Source organism: Meriones unguiculatus, assembly GCF_030254825.1.
Source record: "Meriones unguiculatus strain TT.TT164.6M chromosome X unlocalized genomic scaffold, Bangor_MerUng_6.1 ChrX_unordered_Scaffold_31, whole genome shotgun sequence".
In the NCBI taxonomy this organism is placed as follows: domain Eukaryota; kingdom Metazoa; phylum Chordata; class Mammalia; order Rodentia; family Muridae; genus Meriones; species Meriones unguiculatus.
Genome location: NW_026843707.1, coordinates 10,593,327 through 10,620,057, shown reverse-complemented (window position 1 = coordinate 10,620,057; position 26,731 = coordinate 10,593,327).

Sequence of the window (26,731 nt, the reverse complement as noted above, 5' to 3'; positions counted from 1 at the left end):
GAGATCATTAGGATCCAAATCAGAAAGGGAGAAATCAAAGTATTGCTTTTTGCAGATGATATAACAGTATACATGAGTGACGGCAAATATTTAACTAGAGAGCAACTTCAGCTGATATCACTTTCAGCAATGTGGCTGTATACAAAATTAACTCATAAAAATCAGTAGCCCTCCCATATAGGAAATTCCAAAGGGCTGAGAAAGAAATTAGGAGGAAAACACCCTTTAAAATAGCCACTAATAACATGAAGTAGCTTGGGTGACCATAATCAAGCATGTGAAAGACTGGTATGAGAAAAACTTCAAGTCTCTGAAGAAAGAAACTGAGGAAGATATTCGAAGATGGAAAGAATTCCCATGCTCATGGATCTGTAGGATTAAGAAGGGAAAATGGCCATCCTACCAAGAGCAATGTAGAGATTCAATGTAATTCCCATCATGTCTTTGGTCATCAGGGAAATGTTAATCAAATCAGCCCTGAGATTTCACCTAACAACCATCAGAATGGCTAAGATCAAAAATTCAATTGACAACACATGCTGGAGAGGATTGGAGTTAGGGGAAACCTACTCCACTACTAGTGGGAATGCAAACTTTTACAACCACTTTGGAAATTAATCTGGCATGTTTTCAGACAATTAGGAGTATCTTTTCTTCAAGATCCCGGTATGACACACATAGACATATATCCAGAAGATGCTCAAGTATACAAAAAGAACATTTGCCAAACCATGTTTGTAGCAGGTTTATTCTTAAGAGCCAGGAAACAACCCAGATGCCCCTCAGTGGAGAAATGGATACAGAAATTGTGGTACATATTCACCATGGAATATTATTCCGCAGTAAAAAACAAGGAATCATGAAATTTGCAGGTAAATGGTGGGAACTGGAAAAGATCATTCTGAGGGAGGCATCCCAGTATCAGAAAGAAACATGTGGCGTATACTCACTCATAAGTGGTATTAGACATAAAATATTGGATAAACATACTAAAATCCCTACACCTAAAGAAACTAATCAAGACAGAACACTCTGGCTGAGTTGTTCAATCCACATTCAAAATGTAAAAGAGGATGGATATCACAAAAGGGAGAAATAAGGGAACAAGTGAGTAACCTCCCACAGAGGGCCTCTAAAGAGCCCTACACTGCAAGGTATCAGAGCAGATGCTGAGATTTAGAGCCAGACTTTTGGCCTAGTGCAGGGAAATTTATGAAAAAAAAAGGGGATATAGTAAGAACTGGAGGGGTAAGGAACTTCACAAGGAGAGCAACAGAAGCAAAAACTCTGGGCACTGGGGTCTTTTCTGAGACTGATACTCCAACCAAAGACCATTTATAGAGGTAACCTAGAACCCTGAACAGATGTAGCCCATGGAATGTCAGGGTCCAAGTTGGTTCCATAGTAAGGGGGACAAGGACTGTAACTGATTGGCCTGCTCTTTGATCACCTCTGCCTGAGGGGTCTGCAGGCTTGCAAGGCCACAAGGAAGAAGAAGCAGCCACTCCAGATAGGTCCTGATAGACTAGGAATAGAAGGAAGGACAGGAGGACCTCCCCTGTTGGTGGCCTTGGTGGGACATGGGTGGAGATGGGGGAAGGAGAGTGGGATTGGGAGGGGAGGAGAGACAGAGCTATAGAGGGGATACAAGGTGAATAAATTGTAATTGATAAAATGAAAAACACCAATACAATTGTTTACAGACCTTGAAAGAACAATTGTCAATTTAATATGGAAAACAAAGACACTCAGAATTGCTAAGACAATCCTGTACAGCAACAGATCATCAGAAGATATCTCCATCCCTGAACTCAAACTGAACTACAGAGAAATAGTTATAAAAACTGCATGGTACTGGCATAGAAACACGATGGTGGATCAATGAATGTGAATAGAAAACCCAGAAATAAACCCATACATGTATGCCTTTTTCATTTTTGTCAAATAAGCCAAAACCATACAGTGTACAAAAGACAGCATCTTCAACAAATGATGCAGGTCTTACTTGATTTCTACCTATGAAAAAATGCAAATGCATAAAAATTTATCACCCTGCATGAAACTCAAGTCCAAGTGGAACAAAGACCTGAATATTTTTATCTTAAAATTAATAAAAGGATAGTGTTTGCCCAAATTAGTCAAAGTTCTTTTCTAGAAAAATATTTTTCTAATTCATTATCCCCTTCTACATATTGTTGCTATATATATATTAGTAAATGAAGGGAATAAAAACTTTACTATCATTTTTATATCATTTCATGTTAGAAAAATAAAAGTTAATGATCATGTTACAAATAAACATTCTAATCTTTTATTGATATAGCACATCTGGATTTCTACTGGAAAAGTGAAAATAATTGTTTGGATTATTTCACTTGTTTATAACTGGTTCACATTCATATTGCTCTGTTCTTAAATGGTTTTATCTCTATTGATGGGCAAAGCTGTTGTGAAACATTCTAGAATATCTGTGCAAATACAAATGAAAGGAATTGTAGTCAAAAGATTGGAAGAAAAAGGTTGCAGATTTTTCATCTCTCTTGGAGCTTTAAATCTGCTTATTTCAGAGTATTCTAACTGGAGGTATCAAAGACCATGAGTAACAGTCATCCTCTTCCCTTTGTGGAGAGAATGATCTCCTTCAAGGTTGAAAATCTGGCAAACCACAATTCATGCTGCACCCTGAGGCATATCTTTGAGCATGATGGGCCTGATAGTGATGTAAACATCCCACAAATCCATTGACTAAAAGTCCATATTGGTTTCCTTAATCTATTTCCACAACAAACGTGATGCCAAGGATGCCCTGGGTCCACTACATGGGATTTTACTAGATGGACATGAACTAAAGTTAGAGATGGTTTACAAAATGGATCCACAGTACTCTCAAACTGACTGTAGCAAGGGAGGCCAAAAACATTATGAGGAAGACAATCATAAATTCCGTCGTCAAGGTGACACAAGTATTCTTGTCCCACCACTGGTATCAAACCATAGATAATACCAGATCTTCTCCAGGCCACTCACAATCCCTGGCTCAGTCTCAATATCGCTTTCAAAGGAGATCATCAACAAACAAATGATCCAAGACGATGTTCTCAGCATCCAGGCAATAGCTGGTATCATGAGACAGGTCTGGTCTAAGTTTCAGGAATCTTCCTGTATCAAGCATGAAGAAATCTAAATCTAAATATTCAGGCAAGAATGCACCCAAGAGTCTTTCAGGAGAAGGTAGGAACAGAGAGTTTCAATACTCCTCAGCACATAGCCTGAGTATTGGGAAAGATGAGGGTCAAGAGAAAAACCACTTACTGAGTTGAGAGAGATTTTGAAAAAAACAGTGGAAGTAGGAAAATTGATACATTGTATAGTATTTTATTGTCAACCTTTTCCAAGTATTAACCTAAATTTACTATTACACTTATTGTGTTATTTGAATATTATGATTACATATAAAGTATTGAAATACTTAATTTTTTTCCTTCGTAAATTTTTGAAATAAAACATAATCATGTTTAGAATATTTATCTATTTATTAAGTTAATAGAGTATTAGCACCAAATCCTCCTATGACAATATGTACTCTGATTTGTTATCTAAAACTTGGTAATTAGACATACTTCTTTATAGTCCTCATCCTTTCAAGTTAAAAGCTATATATTTATTTGGTATGAATGATAACTAAATCCTTCAATTGTATAATGATATTAGAATTGTTTTATAATATTGATTAAGCAGCAGTGTAAAATTTAAATGTTTTGTGTATGTATCAAGAACATTGGTACAGTAGCTGAGAAATTGTACTTAGTTATTACTGTGGTGTTTACAGTACAGATAAACTGACTAGTTTACAGCTTGAAAAGTCTCTTATGCAATGCATTTGCTTAAACTAGTTCTAGTGTCTATTACTTTCCTTTTTAACTGTATGGTTAGTACTGCAAAATCCCTGGGTCATAAATTATGTTCAATTCCTCACTTTTTAAAAAAAGAAAATAGAGTTATTATATAATATATTCTGATCGTAGTTTCTCCTTTTACAACTTCTCTAAGATGTTCCGGACCACTTAAACCCACACACTCATACACTTCCTTTCTGTCTCTCATAAGTAAGCAGTTAACCGTATAAGAAAACAACAACATAAACATAATAAGAAACACAGGAACAGATAAAAACAAAACAATACTAATAGAAACCTCAAAGAAAGACATAAAAGAAACACAGCTATCACAGAAACATTTTTACTTACACAGAAATTCCATAAAAACAGAAAATAATCGGCTATAACATATAAACAATAACATGTAAGGTTAAAATAATTCAAACAAGGCATTATGAGATAATAAACCTCCAAAAATACATTGATCATTTATGTTTGCTATTTACTTCTAGGCATGGGGCCTGCCATTAAGTATTGTTGGTAAAACTAGCTAGACAGCATTGGAGAAAACTCACTTTCCCTTGGAAGGGATTAACAATCAGAGATTGTTTCTGCATTAAGTGTGAGGCTTATGTCCATATCTCCACTTTGCCGTGGAAACCCAACCGCCTCAGACCCATGCACAGTACCTTCCAGTACACTGAACACTAGTCAGTAGAGATGAAGGTTCTCAGTTGCCACCAGCTCAACTTCTCCATGTTCAGTGACATATGTAGGCTTTTTCTTCAGCAATTCAGCTATGCAGCCTTACTATCCATTTCTGGAGAGCAATGGATATTGCCAGAGACAGACTGAGTTACCTGAGTTCTTCTTTGGGACATTTTGGTATGAACTCAATTAGACATAACACATTCCTGGTGCTGAAGGTTTCATTTGGTGGCAAGATATAGCTAGTGGAGATATGTCTCCCCGATTATTTGGTGATTGCATTTTGATTCCTGTCACATATGTATGTATTTTATAAAACAGTTCTACATAAACCCTCAATTCACCCTTGGTTTTAGCTATCTCTTCTCATACTCCCAGCCTTAACCATTCTTTGTTCCATTTTCCATTTAATCCTCCAGAGAGAGTTTCTCCATCTGTCTTTCTATAAATCTGGAATGCATCCAAGCTGATTATGGTGCATAATCTTTCTATATGCTACTGGAATTAGGGCTGAAATATTTTTAATGAGATTTTTTTTTTAATATATGTTCTTAACAGAAATTGCTCTATACTCTTCCCTGTTGGGTCTTGGTGTGGATTAGGTATTGAGGTGTGTCCTTGTGAAAAATAATTACACTTTGTATTTTTTCTTTCTATATTGCAGAATAATTAGAGGTATCAGCAATGATATTTATATGAAAGATTGTAATCGTCTGTGTTAAATCTAATTTTCTCTAACCTTTTTTGTTTGAATGATTTAATTAGTGCCTCTATTTCACTAGTTCTAATATAATTACTTATCCAGTTTTGATTTAAATTTAGTAGGCTGCATATAAGTTTATCTGTTTATTTCAGGTTTTCTATTTTCTTGGAGCACAGACTTTTAAAATATGTCCTTACAATTCTCTGGGTTTTTTTGTTCTTGTTGTTGTTGTTTTTGTTGTTGTGTGTTTTTCCTCCCATGTATAATCTGTAATTCTATTAATTTGGATATCCTCTCTATATGTTAGTGTTAATTTGGCTAAGTATCAGTCTTACCTATTTTCTTTACATTGTTTTGTTTCATTCTGTTTTATTGATGTCATAATCAATTTTGATTGTTTCTTGCTTCCTAATCCTTTGTAACTTCGTTTTTCTTTTCATTGTATTGCATTAAAGTATGTCATTAAGCTGCTCATATGTGATCTCTCCAGTTTTTATATGTAAATAGTTGGTGCTTTGCATTTGACTCTAAAACTGACTTCCTGTTTCTTATCTATTTGGGTAAATAGTATTTTCACTTGATTTCAATTTTTTTTAAAAATGATTTTAGTTTTTAATTTCCTTCTTAATTTCTATCTTGAATCAATTTTCTGTCAGTAGTTACTTGCTCACTTTTAACATGTTTTTAAACTACTATTGTTCTTGTTTTCATGTAGTTTTAATCTGTGGTGGTCATGTAGGGTATAGTGTGTGATTTAAATTTTTTCCTTACTGTTGAGACTTGCTTTATTTTCAAGACTTTGGTCAATTTTGGAAGAAATTCTATGAGCTATTGAAAAGAAAGTATATTCTGAGTTTGGGTTAAATCTTCTCTAAAAGTCTGCTAAGCTTATATACATGTGAAATCTTTCAGCTACAGCTTTTCTCGGGTTAGTTTTTGTCTGGATCACCTGTAAATTACTGAGAGTGAGGTCCTGAAGCCTCCCACTACCACTGTGTGGAGGTCAATATACTTTTCTATCTGTAATAGTATTTCTTTTATGAAGACAGTTACTTTTGTGCTTGGTATATGAATGCTTAAAACAGCAATAGCTTTTTGGCAGATTTCTTTTTCAACTTTGCTGACTATGTAGTGTTTCCTGTCTGTTCTGATTAGTTTTTAGTCTATTTTGTTTTGTTTTTTGTCAGATATTAAAACTGTTACACCTGCTTGGTTTTTGTCTCCATTTGCTTTCAACATGCTTTTTCTTTTTTTTATCCCGAGGTAATGTTTATTTTTGACTTTCAGATCTTGTTCTTGGATATCACAGAATGATGCATCCTGCTTTTTTCTTTGATTCTTTGTTAATTATACTTTATTCACTTTGTATCCCCCTGTGGTTGCCTCTGTCCTCCAGTCCCAATTTCTCCCTTCCTCTCCCCTCTGCACAAATGCCATTCCCCAAGTCCACTGATAGGGGAGGACTTATTTTCCTTCCTTCTTTTCCTAGTCAGTTAGGCCACATCAGGAGTAGCTCCATTGTCTTCTTCTATTGCCTGGTAATGCTGCTTCACCCTTCCGGGGTCCAGGGGTTAATGAAAGAGCAGGCCAAACAGTTCATGGAGAATATGTTTCAGGCCCTCTCTTTTCTAGAACCTACATTGAGAAATCAGGCTTTATTTAATGGCTCTGTCTTCATGATTTATCTTATAGCTCCCATTTTTCTTTTCAAATTTCATAATTTTTTTCCTTTCCTTGGCTGCAAATTTCGTGATTTACTGGTACTTAATTACTGAATAGTATTCCAGTGTGTAAATTTTCCACAATTTCTGCATTCATTCCTCAGTTTATGGACATCTGTGTTGTTTCCAGATTCTGACAATTACGAATAAAGGTGCTAGGAACGTAGTAGAACAAATGTCCTTGTTGTGTGCTTGAATATATTTTGGATATATGTCAAGGAGTAGAATGGCTGGATCTTGAGGAGGCACTATTCCTAATTGTCTGAGAAAGATCCAAATTGATTTCTAAAGTGCATGTACATTTTTCATTCCCTCTAGCAATGAAGGAGGTCTCCCTTTTCTCCACATTAACTCCAGCATGTTTTGTCACTGGACTTTTTGATCTGAGCCATACTGACAGGTGTAAGAACATCCTGAGTGAGGTATCCCCAAAGCAGAAAGACATACTTGATATATAACTTAGTTATTTGTGGACAATAGCCATAAGATATAGGATAAACATACATAATAGGTATATCAAAGGTAGCTAAGCATGAAGGAGGACCCTGAGTTATATGAGCAAGCCTCACTCAGACAGCCAATTTGGAAGAGTGAACAGCCAATTGGGAAGAGCCAACAGGGAAGAGCACAGGAGCCTACAACAGAGAGCCACTGATAGATTCTACCCAGCAGGGTACAGAGCAGATGCTGAGACTCACAGACATAATTTGGGTAGAGTGGAGGGTACCTTATAAAACAAGGAGGAGATAGAAAGACCTAGAGGGGACAGGAGCTCATCAAGGAGAGCAACAGAAACAAAAAAAATCTGTGCAACGGGTCTATTCTTAGATGAATGTTCCAACCAAGAAATTTGCTTGGAGATAACTTAGAATTCAAGCAGGGATGTAGCCCATGGCATCTCGGGTCACAAAGGAAGAAAATGTAGCTTGTTTTGATGAGATATGATAGGGTAGGATCAGATGGAAATGGAGGAAGACCTCCCCTATCAGTGGACTTAGGGAGGGGCATGGGAGAAGAGGAGGGATGGAGGAAGGCTGGGATTGGGAAGGGATGTGGCAGGGGTATATAGCTGGGATACAAAGGGAGTAAACTGTAATTAATTATAAAGTAATTTTAAAATTAATATAAACAAAATATATTAAAACAAGTAAATGGAGATTGTAACACTAACATGTTATAAAATTCTAGGATGTATATTGGTATTGCAAATAAGTATTATTTTTTTCAAGTCATCCTGTTTGAATCAAGACATATGCAACCAGATTAGTAATGTCATAATTAAAATAAAATTTCAACCTTTCCCCACTTCCATTTCCTCCCTCCAACCTTCCCCCTTTCTTCCTGCCTTTATATCTTCTAAAATTCATGACTTTATTAAATTCATATTTATTGTTACATGTACATGTAAAAAGATAAATATAGTCATACAACACACTAAATTTAAGTCCTGTTGCTTTGTGAATATGATTCCAGTAGAGAACACTTGGTATTGGATTACTAACTTGTGGTGTCTTTTGGGGGTAGTAGAATGTCCTCTATCAGCAGTTATTAATTGCCTTTAGTTCTGTGTTTATTGATGAGTCACTCATCCCACATCAACAAGTGTATTAATGTCCTTTTTTGGTTTTGTTCTTTGTTTTGTAAAAGTATTGCTAAAACAAAAAGAGAAAGAAAAAATGAAAAAGTATTGTTATCATCACCACACTTCCAAAATTTCCCATCCTCCATGCACCCTGAAAAGTCCAGGGAGAACTTATCACTTCTATCTAAAATATACATCATATGTTTTAAGCATGCCTGTCACATTTTAGAGTTCTGGTTAAGTATTTACTATATTCATGAAAAATAAAATAAAAAAAAAAGAAAAATAAAAACAGGAAACGAAATCTCTAACATAAATCCTGTACTAAGGAGCTGTGATACAGAGCTATTCATTCATTCATTCACTTATTTGCTATTATAAACTGTGTTGTGCTGGGTAATAGAAACTTAACTTGAATTTCATGCTTAGACACACAATAGGCTCTAACATCTGTGCTATGCCATTTCTGCAGCTCCCAAGTAGAATTTTGAAATAGTTAAAAATCTTTTTCACTGTTGCTCTCCTTGTGGAGACCCTGTCCTCTCCAGCTCTTACTATTTCCCAGTTCTTACCTAAAATTCCATTCACTCTGCCCAACAGTTGCCCATCAGGCTCAGCATCTGCTTTGATATTCTGAAGGGCAGAGGCTTTCAGAGGCCCTCTGTGGTAGGTTCCTAGGTTGTTTCCTGTTTTCTTCTTCTTCTGATGTCCATCCTCTTTGCCTTTCCAGATGGGGATTGGACATTTTAGTTAGGGTCCTCTCTCTTGCTTAGTTTCTTTAGATGCACAGGTTTTAGTGGGTTTGTCCTATGTTGTATGTCTATATGAGTGAGTATATACCATGTGTGTCTTTTTGCTTCTGGGACAACTCACTCAGGATGATCCTTTCCAGATCCCACCATTTACCTGCAAATTTCATGATTTCCTTATTTTTCATTGCTGAGTAATATTCCATTGTGTAGATGTACCACAATTTCTGCATCCATTCTTCAGTTGAGGGGATCTGGGTTGTTTCAAACTTCTGACTATTACAAATAAAGCTGCTACAAACATAGTTGAGCAAATGTCCTTTTTGTGTACTTGAGCCTCTTTTGGATATATGCCCAGTAGTGGTATGGCTGGATCTTGAGGAAGTGCCAATCCTAGTTGTCTGAGAAAATGCCAGATTGATTTCCTTTCTCCACAACCTCTCCAGCATGTGTTGTCACTTTAGTTTTTGATCTTGGCCATTCTCATGGGTGTAAGGTAAAATCTCAGGGTTGTTTTGATTTGCATTTCCCCAATGGCTAGTGAGGTTGAGCATTTCTTTAAGTGCTTCTCTGCCATTCGGTATTCCTCTACAGAGAATTCTCTGTTTAGCTCTGTTCCCCATTTTTTAAGTGGATTACTTGGTGTGTTGCTTTTCAGCTTCTTTAGTTCTTTATATATACTGGATATGAGTCCTCTGTCAGATAAAGGGTTGGTGAAGATTCTTTCCCAATCTGTAGGCGGTCGCTTTGTTTTGATGACGGTGTCCTTTGCTTTACAGAAGCTTTTCAGTTTCATGAGGTCCCATTTATTGATTGTTGCTCTTAGAGCCTGTGCTGTTGGTGTTCTGTTCAGGAAGTTTTCCCCAGTACCAATGAGTTCTAGGGTATTTCCCACTTTTTGTTCAAGCCGTTTTAATGTGTCTGGTTTTATGTTGAGGTCTTTGATCCACTTGGACTTCAGTTTTGTGCAGGGTGACAAGTATGGATCTATTTTCATTTTTCTACATGTAGACATCCAGTTAGACCAGCACCATTTGTTGAAGATGCTATCTTTTTTCCATTATATGGTTTTGGCATCTTTGTCAAAGATCAGGTGTCCATAAGTGTGTGGGTTTATTTCTGGGTCCTCTGTTCGCTTCCATTGATCCAACATTCTGTTTCTATGCCAGTACCATGCAGTTTATAAAACTGTTGCTCTATAGTACAACTTAAGATCAGGGATGGAAATACCTCCAGAAGATCTTTTATTGTAGAGGATTGTTTTAGCAATTCTGGGTTTCTTGTTATTCCATATGAAGTTGAGAATTTTTCTTTCCAGGTCTGTAAAGAATTGTGTTGGTAATTTGATGGGCATTGCATTGAATCTGTAGATTGCTTTTGATAAGATGGCCATTTTTACTTTGTTAATCTTGCCAAGCCATGAGCATGGGAGATCTTTCCATCTTCTCATATCTTCTTCTAATTCTTTCTTCAGAGATTTGAAATTTTTTTCATACAAGTCTTTGACTTCCTTGGTTAGGGTTACTCCGAGGTACTTTATGTCCTTTGTGGCTATTGTGAAGGGTGTTTTTTCCCTAATTTCTTTCTCAGCCCTTTTATCTTTTGTATACAGGAGGCCTACTGATTTTTTTGAGTTAATTTTGTATCCGGCCACTTTGCTGAAGATGTTTATCAGCTGTAGGAGTTCCCTGGTAGAGTTTTCAGGTTCACTCTCATATACTATCATATCATCTGCAAATAGTGATAATTTGACTTCTTCCTTTCCAATTTGTATCCCCTTGATCTCCTTCAAATGTCTTATTACTCTAGCAAGGACTTCCAGCACTATGTTGAAGAGATATGGAGAGAGTAGGCAGCCTTGTCTTGTCCCTGATTTCAGTGGGATTGCTTTAAGTTTCTCTCCATTCAGTTTTATGTTGGCTATAGGCTTGCTGTATATTGCCTTTACTATGTTTAGATATGTGCCTTGTATCCCTGATCTCTTCAGTACTTTGAACATGAATGAATGTTGGATTTTGTCAAATGCTTTTTCAGCATCTAGGGAGATTATAATGTGGTTTTTTTTTCTGTCAGTTTGTTAATATGGTGGATCACATTGATGGATTTCCGTATATTGAACCACCCCTGCATACCTGGGATGAAGCCTACTTGGTCATAGTGGATAATATCTTTGATGTGTTCTTGGATTCGGTTTGCAAGTATTTTATTAAGTATTTTTGCATCAATCTTCATAAGGGAGATTGGCCGGAAATCTCTTTCGTTGTTGAGTCTTTGTGAGGTTTAGGTACCAAGGTGACTGTGGCTTCATAGAATGAATTTGGTAATATTCCTTCTGTTTCTATTTTGTGGAATAGTTTGAAGACAATTGGTGTTAGCTCTTCTTTGAAGGTCTGGTAGAATTCGGCGCTGAAACCATCTGGTCCTGGGCTTTTTTTGGATGGAAGACTTTTGATGACCGCTTCTATTCCTTTGGGGGATATAGGACTATTTAGTTGATTTACCTGGTCCTGATTCAGCTTTGGTAAGTCAAATCGATCAAGAAAATTGTCCATTTCATTTAGATTTTCAAATTTTATGGCATATAGACTTTTGAAGTAAGTCCTAATGATTGTTTGGATTTCCTCAGTGTCTGTAATTATATCCCTCTTTTCATTTCTGATTTTGTTGATTTGGGTGGTGTCTCTCTGCCTTTTAGTGAGCCTGGCTAAGGGTTTGTCGATCTTGTTGATTTTCTCAAAGAACCAGCTCTTGGTTTCATTGATTCTTTGAATTGTTTTATTTGTTTCCAATTGATTGATTTCAGCCCCAGTTTGATTATTTCCAGCCGTCTACTCCTTCTTGGTGTGTCTGCTTCTTCTTTTTCTAGGGTTTTTAAGTGAGCCATTAGGGTGTTTGAATGAGCTGTCTCGAATTTCTTCTTGAAGGCACTTAGTGCTATGAACTTTCCTCTTATCACTGCTTTCATTGTGTCCCACAAGTTTGGGTATGTTGTGTTTTCATTTTCATTGGTTTCTAGAAAGACTTTAAGTTCTTTCTTTATTTCTTCCCTGACCGAGATGTCATTTAGTAACAAGTTGTTCAGTTTCCACGTGTGTGTAGGCCTTTTGTTATTTCTGTTTTTGTTGAGGTCCAGCTTTATTCCATGGTGATCAGAAAAGATACATGGGATTATTTCAATCTTCTTGTATCTGTTGAGGCTTGCTTTGTGACCCACTATATGGTCTATTTTGGAGAAGGTTCCATGAGGTGCTGAGAAGAATGTATATTCTTTTGTGTTTGTGTGTAGAGTTCTGTAAATGTCTGTTAGTTCCATTTGATTCATGACCTCTGTCAGAGACATTGTTTCTTTGTTTAATTTCTGTTTTGTTGACCTGTCCTTTGTTGAGAGTGGGGTGTTGAAGTCTCCCACTATTAATGTGTGGGGATCTATATGTGCTTTAAATTTTATCAATGTTTCTTTCACAAATGTGGGTGCCCTTGTATTTGGGGCATAGATGTTCAGGATTGTGATGTCTTCCTGGTGGAATTTTCCCTTGATGAGTATGAAGTGTCCTTCCCCATCTCTTTTGATTAATTTTGGTTGAAAGTCTGTTTTATCAGATATTAGAATGGCTACTCCTGCTTGCTTCTTGGGTCTGTTTGCTTGGGAATTCGTCTTCCAACCCTTTACCCTCAGGTAATGTCTATCTTTGTGTCTTAGGTGTGTTTCTTGTATGCAACAGATTGCTGGGTTTTGTTTACGTATCCATTCTGTTATTCTGTGTCTTTTTATTGGAGAGTTGAGTCCATTGATGTTGAGAGAGATTAATGACAAGTGGCTGTTAGATCTCTTGATTTTGATGTTGGCTGCGGTCATACGGTTGTGTGCTTGGTTGCTTTTTGTTTTACTGTAGTGGGGTTATTTATTTCCTGTGTTTTCTTGAATGTAGCTAGCTTTCTTGGGTTGTATTTTCCCTTCCAGTGTCTTCTGTAATGCTGGATTTGTACGTAGGTATTTTTGAAATTTGTTTTTGTCATTGAATATCTTGCTTTCTCCATCTATGAGGACTGAGAGTTTTGCAGGGTATAGTAGCCTGGGCTGACATCTGTGTTCTCTTAGGGTCTGCATGATACCCGTCCAGGCTCTTCTGGCTTTCATAGTCTCTGTTGAAAAGTCAGGTGTGATTCTAATGGGTTTGCCATTATATGTTACTTGGCCTTTTTCCCCTGCAGCTTTTAGTATTTTTTCTTTGTTCTGTATACTTACTGTTTTGATTACTATGTAGCAGGAGGAATTTCTTTTCTGGTCAAATTTGTTGGGTGTTCTGTAGTCCTCATGTATTCTAATTGGCCTCTCCTTTAGCTTGGGGAAATTTTCTTCAATGATTTTGTTGAAAATATTTTCTGGGCCTTGGAGAAGGGAGTCTTCTTTTTCCTCTATACCTATTATTCTTCGGTTTTGTCTTTTCATATTGTCTTGGATTTCTTGGACGATCTGTGTCAGGAATTTTTCGGATTTAACATTTTCTTTGACAGATCCATCGATTTCTTCCATTATATCTTCTACAGCTGAGATTCTTTTTTCCATATCTTGTAGTCTGTTGGTTATGCTTACCTCTATAGTTCCTGTTTTCTTCCCTAGATTCTTCCTTTCCATTATTTCCTCCGTTTTTGTTTTCTTTAATTTTTCCAATTCTATCTTCAGGTCTTGAGGTGTTTTGTTTACTTCCTTCACCTATCTGATTGTACTTTCCTGTTTTTCTTTTAGTTCCCTCAACTCTGTTTCTTTTTATTTCATTCAGTGCTTTAAGCATTTCCTTTCTAAAGGCCATAAACTGTTTGGCTGCAGCTTCCTCTATTTCTTTACAGTTTATCTTCCTCTATGTGTTTATGAATCTTATTTGTTTCCTCTGTTATCATCTTCATGAGCATACTTGTTAGGTCATCTTCTTGGATTTCAGTTATGCTGGGGTGTCCAGGGCTACTTGCCCCCGGGTAACTGGGTTCTGGAGATGCCATATTGCTCAGTCTTTTGTTGTTTGAGCTTTTACGCTGGCCTCTACCCATTGTGCTATCTTAGGTGTTTGGGGTTATTTTCTGGTGGTTCCTGGGGATCCTGTGGTGGAGAGAATCCCCTTTGCAGAAAGCTGGTTTTTCCTGAAGGGTGTCTTCTCAGCTTTTTGGGTATAGTCCCTGGATGGCTGGTGTTTTTTCAGGAGTTGCTCACCTTAGGGATATAGACCTGAGTGGTAACTGTGGTCTTTGTTAGTCGAGAGGGTTCTCCTCTCACCCAGGGAAGTCCTGAGGGCAGCTGCCCTGTTTCTGGGTTTCTTGTTGTAAATTTAATGATCAGCTGCTGTGACCCAGTTGGACATCAGGCGCGCATCAACTGTTTGTGCCTGTGTCTGGAGCAAAGCTGAGTGCTGGCGCCTCGGCCCCACTAGTCTGCTAGACTTTTTCTAGGGAAGGATTGGGTGATTTAGGTCAGTACAGTTTCCTTCCTTCCCTGTGGATTCTCTGGAGACACGGACTCCCAGTGTCTTATTTTGCCCTGGTGCACACTGCTCAGTGTCTGCCAGCTGACTGGCCACAGAAACTGCCTGTGCCTGGAGCACAGCTGTGTGATGGCAGCTCAGTCTCTGCCAGCTGTCTGGTGTGCAGAAAATGCCTGTGTCTGCTTTTGCGCCTTTGGGAACCTGGGTGCCTCCCTAAGCTGGGTAATTTTCCTGGGACCTTTTCAGGTTCGGGGTGTTGGCTGAGTGCTCTGAGATCAGACCAGCCGTTTCCCTCCCTGTGTGTTTGCACTGGACAGGACAGTGAAACTCATTCGCTGGTGCCCTGGTGCCCACATTTCTATCTCAGGCGGCACGTCAGGTGCGCAGGCAGGCAGGGCTCAGTGCAGGAACCTGGGTCCCCAGTTCTGGCTCCGGGCTGTCTCCTGGGATGCCCGTGGACCCCGAGTCTTTTCTAGGGGATGTCTGTGTGACCTAAGGCCGGTCCCAGTCATTTCCTGTACCCTGGGGTTATCTCTCGAATGCAAATTCCAGTCTCTGATAGTTTGGTGCGCACGGTTCCGTCTGGGACCATGAGCAAAGACACTGGCTTGTGGCTCTGGCCTGGGACTGGGGCTGGCGACCAGCAGCCAAATTGGTGGAACTGGGATGTCTTCCGCGGTTTAGCCGGGTGAGTAAAAAGCTGATTGAATCCCCCACCGTGGGGTATCCTCTCACCTGGGAAACACAATGACTGTGTTTTATGGCTGTGAGTTCTGATTACTGCTCATTGTGCTGATCCTGCTGCTGCTGCTCAGAATGAGAGTCCTCCCGGTGCTGCCATCTTGCCCCTCCTCCCCTATTTTATTTTCTAAAAAAGACAACACAAACAAAGTGAGTGTAGATCTGCTCCAGTGCTGTACTGACTTCCTCAAGATGGTAGGCAATAAGACTTGGGTCCCGAGCCAGCTCTGCTCTGTAGTTTTCTCTGTCTGTGCTGTGTTTGCTGATTCTGACTCAGATGAATTGTGCAGTTGTGGAGCAGGCAGAATGGGGCCATATCTCCCCAGCAATACCAGAAGGTATCCTCTCTACAGGATGGTCAGAGTCAGTGCCATTAGCCACAACATCCTGGAAGGTTTCAACAAGATAGGGAAACTGGGCTTCTTGGTTAAGTGCCAGGAGCAGCTTGTATCCAGAAGGTGTTCACAGGACTGTGAGAGTGGGTGCCCAAGTTTGGAGTCTTACCCTCAGTACCAGAATTTTCCATTGACCAGGCAGTGAGAGTGAACAACCAAAGTCAGAACCAAGATCGATTTGTCCTAGGAATGTTTTCACAGAAGTTAGGATTTGCTGGATGGCCTAAGGCTGCATGTTCAGAGCTGGAACCTGATGTTTCCAGGAATGCATCCATAGCAGGTGGGCTTGGGCAGGAGTCTAGAATTTTATTTTATTTTTCCTGGAATGATCCTGGTGGCCGGAATTTGGGTCTTTGTATATTCACATGGATTCTTCTTTCACCTGAGAAACAGACTGCAGGAGATGGGGGCCCACAGGAAGATCTGCTGGTCACTCTCCTCCCAGTGCTGAGCTGCTATTTATAGACACTGTGTGGTTGGCCCTTCCATCTTGAGTCTTCCATTTAATTTGTCTTAGGCTTTGTTTTACTTGGGATAATGTTACAATTCCTAAAATCTGTGTGGACACCTTCTGAAGGGACCAATGTAGATTCCAAGATTTTTTTGAGGTTATATTTGCATCAGATCCTGTGTCCACCTAACTTTCAATTTTAATTATATTTTGTTCTCATTTTAATCTTGGTCTGTGGTCATTCATAGCCGTTTGCTAAAACTACTTCCAAATCCACCAGTAAATCTATATCCTTGTGTTGTTTGATATCTCTCTGATTTTTTAAAATGTAAACATTTTTTATTACAACCTTCCTTCGAGATTTTCTCTTCCTGCTTGATAAATGTTTAGAAAAATGAGTTTTCATTTTCAGATGACTCTAGAGTTCTTATCTATTCATTTCTGTGTGGTATTCTAGTTGGTTGTGCTTGATTATGAATTTGTAGGACTTAGAAAATTTTCTGATATAATTCTGGTGAATGCATTCTCAATGTTTTTAGCTTTAGTTTTCAGCTCAGCTGTTGGATTCTTAGGTTGGCACCTTAGTAATTTATCACCACACCTATTAACACAGACAAACACATAACAAAGCTATGTGATACTTGATTCACTTAACTGTGTCTCTTTCTGTTCTTTGGAGCTTTTTAAAGATGTTCTATCAACCATTTTATGATTAACAAAACACTACCATATTTACATCTCTGGATTGGAGTTTATTCTTATGTTATCTGCACTGAAATAATTCACAGGAGCACCCAGACACAGCTTGTTATCTCTCATCCTATCTTTCAAGTAAAGGCAATGATTTTTGTGAAGTCCAAAATCATGAGGTGATGTTATTGAACTGACCATAAATGCATTTGTAGTAGAAAATGATACATATGCAACCAGCATTAGCAAATCTGTGAAATTTGATGTATATTTATTGTAATGATAGCCGTTGAAAATGTGTTGAGATGATATTTAGCTATATTCTGATGATACCTTTACATAAAGAGTATTATCTTCAACAATTTCATATATCTAGTAGCAATTCCATTGTTTTTTTTTTATGAGCTATTGGTCATACACCTCTTTTCACAACAAATAGAAGTATAAAACTCTAATCAAATAGAACTTAATTGAAACAAATGTCTTCCCCAATAGGGCATACATAGATACCATGAAATAGTTGTGGGTTACCAGAATTAAGAGTAAGTGTGGTGATGTATTCAACTAGCCTTGAGAGTCCAAAAATTCTGTTAGACATCCTACAACACAAAGGATAGTGTCCCTGAGCTGCTGTTAGGCTCCCAAACTGAAGAATATTGATGTTATGAAATTTATCCACAGGACTACAATTTTCTCCAAGTATGAAATGGGGGTGAATATTATCTTAAAAGACTCACTATAATCAGATATTTATTATTGTAGCCTTATGTCTGTCTGTGGAGGGTTTATTTTAACAATTTGTCTCTTTTGATTTTACTACAAGTATATAAGGCTAGGATCAATATACTCATTTGTTTTGAGAGGCAATTTATGTCACTTCTAGAGTCTAGCAACATTAAGAGCATTTAAACTAATTTAAACCTATATACCTTGTTTAATTTTTTTTATGATCTTCAACATTCCTATGACTTAACCTCATGAATTATGAAAACCACAACATTCAATGAACTATCACCACATAGTACTATAGAATCCAAGTGGGTTTCATTGTAATAGGATCAGGGACTCTATCTGACATGAACTGATTGGACTGCTCTTTAATTAACTCCCCATGAGGGATAAGCAGCATTACCAGTCCACAGAAGAAGACAATGCAGCCACTCCTGATCAGACCTAATTGACTAGGAACAGGAGGAAGAAAAAGAAGACCTAGCTATCAGTGGACATGGGGAGAAGAATGCATGCAGTGGGTGAAGGAAGGGAGGGATTGGGGCAGGAGGAGGGAAGGAACCACAGAGAGAATACAAAGTGAATAAAGTGTAATTACTAAAGCATTAAAAAAGAATACTGTAAATCATCATAAAAATGTAATTACCATGAACCTCAATGAATTTATTGACAAGTTTTCTATAGTAGTCTACGATGTTGTATGCTGAGAGAAATATTAAAATATAATATTTTTATTCTCATTTAAATTTCTCTAAATTTATTTAGGATAAGATGAGTCTTTCTCAAGGGAAATGATCCAAACATTTCTTCTCCTTTTGCTTATAATACTAGGCTCTCAGCGACAACCTCTGTTCCCCTTACTAGTGGCTGGCTCTTTGATCATCTCCTTCTGATGGGGGAGCCATGGGAAGAGCCATACCATTCCAGAGGAAAACAGTGCAGCCAGTCCTGATGAGACCTCATAGGCTAGGGTCAGATGGAAGGGAAGGAGGACTGCCCCTATCTTTGGACTGGGGGAAAGGCATAAGAAGAGATCAGGGAGGAATGATAGAATTGGGAGGGTTCTAGAGAGGGGGCTACAGTCGTGATACAAAATGAATAAAGTAAGAGTATCTTTTCTTCAAGATCCTAGTATAACACACCTAGACATATATCCAGACGATGCTCAAGTATACAAAAAGGACATTTGCCAAACCATGTTTGTAGCTGGTGTATTCCTAACAGCCAGAACCAGGAAACAACCCAGATGCCCCTCAGTAGAGAAATGAATACAGAAATTGTGGTACATATACACCATGGAATATTACTCCGCAGTCAAAAACAAGAAATCATGAAATTTGCAGGTAAATGGTGGGAACTGGAAAAGATCATTCTGAGGGAGGCATCCCAGTATCAGAAAGAAACATGTGGTGTATACTCACTCATAAGTGGTATTAGACATAAAATATTGGATAAACATACTAAAATCTCTACACCTAAAGAAACTAATCAAGACAGAACACTCTGGCTGAGTTGTTCAATCCACATTCAAAATGTAAAAGAGGATGGACATCAGAAAAGGGAGAAATCAGGGAACAGGTGAGTAACCTCCCACAGAGGGCCTCTGAAGAGCCCTACACTGCAGGGTATCAGAGCAGATGCTGAGATGTAGAGCCAGACTTTGGGCCTAGTGCAGGGAATTTTATGAAAAAAAGGGGGAGATAGTAAGACCTGGAGGGGAAAGGAGCTACACAAGGAGAGGAACAGAAGCAAAAACTCTGGCCATTGGTGTCTTTTCTGAGACTGATACTCCAACAAAAGACCATTTATAGAGGTAACCTAGAACCCTGAACAAATGTAGCCCATGGAAGTTCAGTGTCCAAGTTGGTTCCATAGTAATGGGGACAAGGACTGTAACTGATTGGCCTGCTCTTTGATCACCTCTCCCTGAGGGGTCTGCAGCCTTACCAGGCCACAAGGAAGAAGAAGCAGCCACTCCAGATAGGTCCTGATAGACTAGGAATAGAAGGAATGACAGGAGGACCTAACCTGTTGGTGGGCTTTGAGGGACATGGGTGGAGATGGGGGAAGGAGAGTGGGATTGGGAGGGGAGGAGAGACAGAGCTATAGAGGTGATACAAGGTGAATAAATTGTAATTGATGAAATGAAAAACACCAATACAATTGTTTACAGACCTTGAAAGAACAATTGTCAATTTAATATGGACAACAAAGACACTCAGATTTGCTAAGACAATCCTGTACAGCAACAGATCATCAGAAGATATCTCCATCCCTGTGCTAAAACTGGACTACAGAGAAATAGTTATAAAAACTGCATGATACTGGCATGGAAACACTATGGTGGATCAATGAAAGTGAATAGAATACCCAGAAATAAACTCACACACCTATGCTTTTTTGATTTTTGTCAAAGAAGCCAAAACCATACAATGTATAAAGACAGCATTTTCAACAAATGGTGCAGGTCTTACTGGATTTCTACCTATGAAAAAATGCAAATGCATCAATATTTATCACCGTGCATGAAACTCAAGTCCAAGTGGAATAAAGAACTGAATATTTTTATCTTAAAATTAGTAAAATAATAGTGTTTGCCCAAATTAGTCAAAGTTCTTTTCTAGAAAATTATTTTTCTTTTTTTTATGTGTAATTTAAGGTTTAATAGTGTTTCTTTTTATCAGTTACATTTAATTAAATCTGTATCCTAGCCATGTCCCAATCCCTCTGTCCCTCCCAGTCCTTCCCTCCCTCCCTCATCTCAACCGTGCCCCTTTCCAAGTTCATTGATAGGGGGTGGACGTCCTCCTCATTCATCTGATCCTGTTTTATCAGGTATCCTGAGGACTGGCTGCAAAGCCCTCCTCTGTGGCCTAACAGGACTGCTCCTCCCTTCGGGGGTGGGGAGGCCAAAGAGCCAGTCATTGAGTTCCTGTTAGAAATAGTCCCTGTTCCCCTCACTTTGGGAAACCAATTGGTTACTGAACTCCCACAGGCTACATCTGAGTGGAGGTTCTAGGTTATATCCATACATGGTCCTTGGTTGAATGTCAGTCTCAGAAAAGACCCTGTGCCCAGATATATTTGGTCCTTGTGGAGCTCCTATCCTTTCCCCATCAGACTAACTCCCCTTCTTTCTTATGATTCCCTGTACTCTGCCAAAGGTTTGGTCATGAGTCTTTGCTTTGAAAACACTGCTAGTTAGAGTCTTTCAGATGCGCTCAGTAGACTTCTGTCATACGTTCAATGCACTTCCCATCTGTCTTTCTAAACGAGGATTGATCATCTTGCCCCATGTCTGCTCAATTGATTATTTTTTTAGGTGTATAGATTTCATTATGTTTATCTTATCTTATAGGTCTATATAAGTGAGTATATCCCATGTTTGTCTTTCTCCTTCTGGGATATTTCATTCAGAATGATCTTTTCTAGATCCCACCATTTGCCTGCAAATTTCATGATTTCCTCCTTTTTGATTGCTGAGTAGTATTCTATTGTATAAAAATACCACAATTTCTGTACCCATTCCTCCGTTGATGGACATCTGGGTTGTTTCAAGGTTCTGGCTATTACAAATAAAGCTGCTATAAACATGTTTGAGCAAGTATCCCTTTTGTGTTCTTGAACGAACTTTGGGTATATACCTAGGAGTAGTATAGCTGGGTCTTGAGGAAGCATTAATCCTAATTGTCTTAGAAAGCGCCAGATAGCTTTCCAGAGTGGTTGTACCAGTTTACATTCCCACCAGCAGTGGAGGAGGGTTCCCCTTTCTCCACAATCTCTCCAGCATGTGTTATCGCTTGAGTTTTTCATCTTGGCCATTCTGATGGGTGTAAGGTGATATCTCAGTGTCGTTTTGATTTCCATTTCCCTGATGGATAATGAGGATGAGCATTTCTTTAAGTGTTTTTCTGCCATTAGATATTCCTCTGTCGAGAATTCTATGTTTAGCACTGATCCCCATCTTTTAATTTAATTACTTGGATTACTGCTTTTCAGCTTCTTATTTCTTTGTATATACTGGGTATTAGTCCTCTGTCAGATAAAGGGTTAGTGAAGATTCTTTCCCAATCTGTAGGCAGTCGTTTTGTTTTGATGACGGTGTCCTTTGCTTAACAGAAACTTTTCAGTTTCACAAGGTCCCATTTATTGATTGTTGCTCTTAGAGCCTGTGCTGTTGGTGTTATGTTCAGGAAGTTGTCTCCTGTGCCTATGAGTTCTAGGCTGTTTCCCACTTTTTTTTTCCAATTGATTTAGGGTATCTGGTTTTATGTTGAGGTCCTTGATCCACTTTGACTTTAGTTTTGTGCAGGGTGATAGATATGGATCTATTTTCATTTTTCTGCATTAAGACATCCATTTGGTCCAGCACCATTTGTTGAAGATGTTGTCGTTTTTCATTGAATGGATTTGGCTTCTTCGTCAAATATCAAGTATTCATAGTAGGGTGGGTTTATTTCTGGGTCTTCTATGTGGTTCCATTGATCCTCCTTTCTGTTTCTATGCCAATATCATGCAGTTTTTATTACTGTTGCCCTGTAGTACAGCTTGAGTTCAGGGATGGAGATACCTCCAGATGATCTGTTGTTGTACAGGATTGTTTTGGAGATTCTGGGTTTTTTGTTTTTCCATATGAAGCTGAGAATCTATTTCTCAAGGTCTGTAAAGAATCGAGTTGGTATTTTGATGGGAATTGCATTGAATCTGTAGATTGCTTTTGGCAGGATGGCCATTTTCACAATGTTAATCCTACCAATCCATGAGCACGGGAGATCTTTCCATCTTCTGATATCTTCTTCGATTTCTTTCTTCAGACACTTGAAGTTTTTCTCAAACAGGTCTTTCACTTGCTTGGTTAGAGTCACACCAAGATACTTTATGTTATTAGTGGCTATTGTGAAAGGTGTTGTTTCCCTAATTTCTTTCTCAGCCTTTTTGTCTTTGGTATATAGGAGGGCTTCTGATTTTTTTTAGTTGATTTTGTATCCTGCCACTTTGCTGAAGGTGCTTATCAGCTGAAGGAGTTCTCTGGTTGAATTTTTGGGGTCGCCCATGTATACTATCATATCATCTGCAAATAGTGACACTTTGACCTCTTCCTTTCCGATTTGTATTCCCTTGACCTCCTTTAGTTGTCTTATTGCTCTGGCCTGGACTTCAAGTACTATGTTGAAGAGATATGGGGACAATGGTCAGTCTTGTCTTGTCCCTGATTTCAGTGGGATTGATTTAAGTTTCTCTCCATTGAGTTTGATGTTAGCTATAGGCTTGCTGTATATTGCCTTTACTATCTTTAGGTATGTGCCTTGTATCCCTGATCTCTCCAAGATTTTAAACATGAATGGATGTTGGACTTTGTCAAATGCTTTTTCTGCATCTAAAGAGATGATCATGTGGTTTTTCTCCTTCAGTTTGTTTATGTAGTAGATTACATTTATGGATTTCCATATGTTGAACCACCCTTGCATGCCTGGGTTGAAGTCTACTTGGTCATGGTGGATGATATATTTGATATGGTCTTGGATTCGGTTTGCAAGTATTTTACTGAGTATTTTTGCGTCAATGTTCATAAGAGAGATAGGCCTGAAGTTCTCTTTTTTTGTTGGGTCTTTGTGTAGTTTAGGTATCAAGGTGACTGTGGCTTCATAGAATGAGTTTGGTAGTGTTCCTTCTGTTTCTATTTTGTGGAATAGCTTGAGGAGAATATGAGTTAGCACTTCTTTGAAGGTCTTGTAGAATTCTGCGCTGAAGCCATCTGGTCCAGGGCTTTTTTTGGAGGGGACACTGTTAATGACTGCTTCGATTTCCTTGGGAGATATAGGGCTATTCAGTCTTTCTACCTGATCTTGACTTAGTTTTGGTAGATGCAATCTTTCAAGAAAATTATCCATTTCATTTAGATTTTCAAATTTTGTGGCATATAGGCTTTTGTAGCATGACCTAATAATTGTTTGCATTTCCTCAGTGTCTGTGGTTATGTTCCCCATTTTCATTTCTGATTTTGCTGATCTGGATAGTTTCTCTCTGCTTTTTAGTTAGTTTGGCTAAGGGTTTGTCTATTTTGTTGATTTTCTCAAAGAACCAGCTTTTTGTTTCATTGATTCTTTGGATAGTTTTATTTGTTTCTAATTGATTGATTTCAGCCCTTAGTTTGATTATTTCCAGCCGTCTGCTCCTCTTGGGTGTATCTGCTTCTTTTTTTTCTAGGTTTTTCAGTTGGGCCATTAAGTTGTTTGTATGTGATGTTACGAATTTCTTTTGCAGGCACTTAGTGCTATAAATTTTCCTCTGAGCACTGCTTTCAGTGTGTCCCATAAATTTGGGTATGTTGTGCCTTCCTTTTCATTGAATTCTAGGAAGTCTTTAATTTCTTTCTTTATTTCTTCCTTAACCCAGCTGTCATTGAGTAGTAATTTGTTCAGTTTTCATGTGCGTGTTGGCTTTTTGTTGTTTCTGTTGTTGTTGATGTCTAGCTTTAGTCCATGGTGGTCAGATAGTATACAAGGGATTACTTCAATTCTTTTGTATCTGTTGAGGCTTGCTTTGTGACGCACTAAATGGTCTATTTTGGAAAAGGTTCCATGCGGTGCTGAAAAGAAGGTGTACTCTTTTGAGTTTGGGTGAAACGATCTGTAGACGTCTATTAGGTCCATTTGATTTAGGGATTCTGTCAGTGCTTTTATTTCCCTATTTGGTGTCTGTCTAGTTGATCTGTCCCTTGGTGAGAGTAGAGTGTTGAAGTCTCCCACTACTAAGTTATTAGGATCAATGTATGATTTAAGCTTTAATAATGTTTCATTTACGAATATCGGTGCTCTTGTGTTTGGGGCATAGATATTCAAGTTTGTGATATCCTCTTGGTGGATTTTTTCTTTGATGAGAATATAGTGGCCCTCCTTATCTTTTTTTATTAACTTGGGTTGAAATTCTATTTTACTAGATATTAGGATGGCTACTCCAGCTTGTTTTCTGGAACCATTTGCTTGAATAACAGTTTTCCAGCCCTTTACTCTGAGTTAGTGTTTATCTTTGTTGCATAGGTGTGTTTCTTGGATGCAACAGAATGTTGGATCCTGTTTCCATAACCATTCTGTTAGCCTGTGTCTTTTTATTGGTGAGTTGAGTCCATTGATATTGATAGATAATAGTGACCAATGCATGTTAGTTTCTTTTGTAATGGAGTCGATGATCTAACCCTGTTTCATTGCTTGTTTTCTTTTCATTTTTGTTGGGATATTATCTGTATGCCCTGTTTTCTTGGGTGAATTTGTTTTCATTGGATTGGAGTTTTCCTTCTAGTATCTTCTGTAGGGATGGTTTGCAGTGTAGCTATTGTGTAAATTTAGTTTTGTCATGGAATATTTTGTTTTCTCCATCTATGTTGGTTGAAAGCTTTGCAGGGTTGACATATGTGATCTCTTAGAGTCTCCATGATACTTGCCCAGGCCCTTCTGGCTTTCATAGTTTCTGATGAGAAGTCCAGTGAGATTCTGATACGTCTACCTTCATATGTTACTTTGCCTTTTTCCATTGCTGCTTTTAATATCTTTTCTTTGTTCTGTAGATTTAGTGTTTTGACTATGATGTGACGTGATGTGTTTCTTTTCTGGTCTAGTCTATTTGGAGTTCTGTAGGCCTCTTGTATATTTATGGACATCTCTTTCTTTACGTTGGGAAAATTTTCTTCTATGATTTTCTTGAAAATATTTTCTGGACCTTGGAGCCTGGAGTCTTCTTTTTCATGAATTCCTATTATTCTTAGATTTTGTCTTTTCATAGCATCCTTGATTTCTTTGATATTTTGTGATTGGAACTTTTCTGATTTTACTTTTTCTTTGAGAGAAGTATCCATTTCTGCAAGTGTGTCTTCAGCTCCAGAGATTCTGTCTTCCATCTCTTGTATTCTGTTGGTGATGCTTACTTTTGTGGTTCCTGATCTTTTCTCCAAGTTCTCCAGCTCAAGGGTTTTCTCATTTTGTGTTTTCTTTATTGATTCTAATTCTGTTTTCATGCCTTGCCCCATTTCTTTCATGTGTTTGAATTTGGATTCCTGTCTCTCTACGATGGCCTCTATTTCTTTTTTCATTTCCTTCTTATATGCCACTAATTTTTCCTCTACTTGTGTATCTATTTGTTTGGCTATGTTTTCCTGTGTTTCTTTAAGGATATTGTCTATTTCTTCTTTCTTTGCCTCCAATTGACTGGCCAAATCTTTGAAAGACTTGTTCATTTCCTCCTTATGAGCTTCAAATAATTGGGCAAGCATGGCTTTAAAATCATTTTCCTGTGCTTATGCTGAATTGGAGTATCCATCGATTTTGGGGTTTGCTGGTGAAGTCATGATGTCCTGATTTATGTTGGAAGTGTTCTTTTGCCTACCCCTGGCCATTGGCTTATCTGAAACCTTCCCTGTTTGTTTTTGGATTCTGCAGATCAGACTGGTGCTGTCTCTCTCTGGCATCTGGAGAGTTCTTAAGGAAGCTGAGAACTCTCAGCGTGTGCTGAGGAAAAGCTGTACCTGTGGGAGGAAAGTACGCAGGCAAAAACTGGGCAAATGCAAGCGTGTCTGTGTGTGTGTGTGTGTGTGTGTGTCTGTGTGTGTGTGTGTAAGTGTGCATGGACGTGTGTCTCGAGGGACAGAGTGATGGCTAATGTTGAACCCTTGAGTGTGTGGGAGGGGCTCTGCACTGTATATTTCGCAGGCGCTACTGATAATCGCAGTGCAATTTTTGGCATTAACTGCCTTAACTTTTCAGTTAGACCCACAGGGCAGGAACTTCAATGTCCCTAGTGCTCCTCTGTTTCCCAAAGTGGGTATGTGTGTGTGAGGGGGTTCAATGCCTGGCTTCTGTTTCAGAAGGTCCCAGGATCTGGGGAACTGCAGATTCTCAAGGGTGCACTCACTTACAG